The following is a 3,055-nucleotide window of genomic DNA, read 5'->3' on the forward strand; positions in this document are numbered from 1 at the left end:
CCCCCCGTTCAGTAACCCCAGCATCCCTTTGGGTGCTGTCACTCCTGCGGCTCTGCATCCTCCTCCTTGACAGCGGGATCGTCTTGTGGAGGGCAGGGATGTGCTCAGAGCTGCACAAGTGCAGTGTGGACATGCTGGTTGGAGCTCTGCAGCGCAGGATTTGCCTGGCAAGAGCTAATTCTCCTGGCTCCTCCATCAGTCCCCGGGGGCACAGACCTGCCCAGGCCAGATTCCCTTGGGGATCCACAGGATAGAGCTGCTTTGTTCAGCTTTGCGTGCCTGGTCACTGAGCCGGGGCACGTCTGACACGCGGAGTCTCACCCTGCTACTCTCCTTCCTTCCACCCCTGCCACGAGGGACTTTCATCTGCGATTGCTTGTCCCACGTCACCTCCTGCCTCGCAGGGGCTGCTCTTCCCTAGCAACAAACAGGCTTTCGTCTAGGGTAGCTCCCCTCCTCCTCTTCCTCCTCCTCCTCCAAGCCCGTAGCACCTTCCAGGCCCCTCACTGACACACTTGTCTGGCCAAAACACCGGTTGAGCAGCAGCCAGGCAGCTGGGTCCTCTTCCAGGGCCATGGACCCATGCATGAGCACCGGAGAGTGCCCCCTGGGTCATGCACACGCGTTGGTAAGGGGGGATGTGAGCACACCCCTGGGGTGCCGGGTGCGGGAGGCTGTGTTGGTTGTTACAGGCTCTTCAGGCCAGCGCTTGCGCCAGCACTGCAGAGGAAGCAGGGAAGCCTGGGCAAGCACTCCAGGCTCTGTGACCCACGAGTGTTGCCCCTTCTGAAAGACACTTTGCTCGTCCTGAGCTCAACAGGTCCAAAGCAAGCAATAAGTCAATTTGGAACAGGCCGTGTCGCTCCACCAGCCTGAGGAGAAGCTGGCCATGACCCGGCAGCCAGGGACTTGCTGACAGGGATGCGGAGCGATGTTGCCCTTGGAGCCCCACAGCTTTCCTCCTCCTGCTCTGAACTCTCCTCTCCCTGGGGTGCATCCATGGCATGTGGTGACCTGTCTAATCACCTTGTTCCTGCATGTGGTAGGATCCTGTGGCACTGCAAGGCTGATCCCCCACAGAGCAAGCCTAGCCTGATGCAGGTCCTGCACATGGGACCGTGTCCCCTGCACACAGGGTCCCTGGGGTGCGACCAGAGGGAAACCCACGTGCAGGTATCTCCCTCCCCCAGTATGACCCACAGCAGGGGTGCTGTCCCAGCACTGGGGCAGCGCCAGGCACTCCTGCTGGTTTACAAGAAAAACAAACAACAGGCAGAAAGGAAAATGCGTGTACTGCATCCCAGCTCCGCAGCTCCCTTCCCTCCATGCGCGGTGATGGCGTCCCCGGCCAGGCTCAGCCTGCAAATAGCCCACCCTGATGTTGCCCGGTGCCACCCAGGCTCAGCCTGTGCAGCACCCAGAGCGGACAGGTTGTTCGGGACTAACGGGAACAGACTGCAAAGGGGAGCTCAAACCTATGTGATGCTTAAAGGACACTCAGTGAAGAGGAATGCGAGTCCCACCCGGGCAGGAGCAGATGACCTGGCATCGGCCCTTCAGCGGGGAGAGGGGCCGCAGGCTCCCTTGGGCAGTTTGCTCTGCCCAGGCTGCTGCTCCCGCCCCGGGGCTGGGCTGCATCTTCACAGGGCGGCAGAGGTTTGGCACCTGCCCTCGCAGCCAGGGCCCCTGCAGCTGGGGTGTTGCTCCCCCTGGAGTGCATGGGGAAGATTTTGGGAAACGGCCCTGCCAGCAGCAGGCATGCAGGGTCCTGCAGAGCTGTGCGTCCGTGGGGTTGGAGGAGGATCCCTCGCGGGGCTCCTCTTGCAGGGGCGATGCCTGTGGGACAGATGCCTCCAGGGAGACTCTGGAAGGATGCGGTCATATCCCCACACAGCACAGGACGCAGCACGGATGAGAGCAGCTCCCCTGCCTCCTGCCCGGCAGCCCCTGCCACCTCTGCACAAGGTGCAGCAAACACCAGCCATGACTCCCCGAGGTGTGCTACGCACTGCTGCAAACCCTCTTCCTTCCTGCCCCCTGGCTCTGCGGCTGCCTGGCCCCTTCCCTCCCGCTCGCCCTCCTCCAGCCTCCCCGGGCTGTCTCCCCCCGGTCCCCCAGGGCTGGCAGCCCCCCACGGAGCCCCAGGCTGGGGGACTGCCAAGGTCCCAAAGAGCACCGGCCCCGTGCAGCGCCGTGCCGAACAGCCGCGGCGTCCCCCTCTCGTTCCCCCGGCGGTGGCAACCGCCGCCAGCTGCCGCGGGATCCCGATCTCGGCCACTCGCCGTCGGCCTCTGGGTTTGGACGGGTGGGTTCATCCGCTCCCCTGGAGGCGGGTGCCCGCGCCCTCCTCCCTCCACCTCCTCCCTTCTTTCTCCGTCTCTGGGGAAGGGCAGCCGGGCCGGGAGGCTGCGGCCTCCTGCCGGGAGCTGCAGCCTGGGGCCTCTGCAGGGCCCTGGGGAGAGGCGCCGAGCTCAGCCCCGCGCCACCTCCCCGGGGAGGGCAACCCCCCAGGGGTCACACAGCCCGTGGCCCTGAGAGCCCTCACCCACGGGTGTTCTGGGGGCAGCGCTGTCCCCGTGGGGTCCCCTCCTCCGACGGCTGCGGACCCCGGCGGGAAGCGCCAAGGCCCGGCGCCCCCCCGGTCCCCCCGGACGGAGGGCCGGGCCGGGTGCCTCCAGGGCCGGGCGCGGGCGGGAGGACAGGGCCTCCGGGCCGGGGGCGGGCGGCGGCGCCTGACATGGCGGCGCCCACCCGCCCTCGGGGTGACGCGGGGAAGGAGGGGGGGCGCGCGCGCGTGCGCGGCGGCGGGCGGGAGGGGGCGCGCACGCATGCACGCAGCACGCACGCGCCCGCGGGGGGTGGGGGGGGAGTCCCGCGCACGCGCAGAGGCGCGCCCTCCCGCCCGCCGCCGCCGCCGCCGCCGCCGCCGGCGCAGCCGCCCCCGCTCCCGCTCCGCCGCCGCGGCCCCCGCCCCGCCCGCCCCCGCCGCCGCCGCCGGTCCGCGGCGCGCCCGCCCGCCCCTGGCCGTGGCCGTGCCCGCGGCCGCGCGGGGCTT

This window comes from Calonectris borealis, chromosome 7, assembly GCF_964195595.1.
Source record: "Calonectris borealis chromosome 7, bCalBor7.hap1.2, whole genome shotgun sequence".
Classification (NCBI taxonomy): Eukaryota; Metazoa; Chordata; class Aves; order Procellariiformes; family Procellariidae; genus Calonectris; species Calonectris borealis.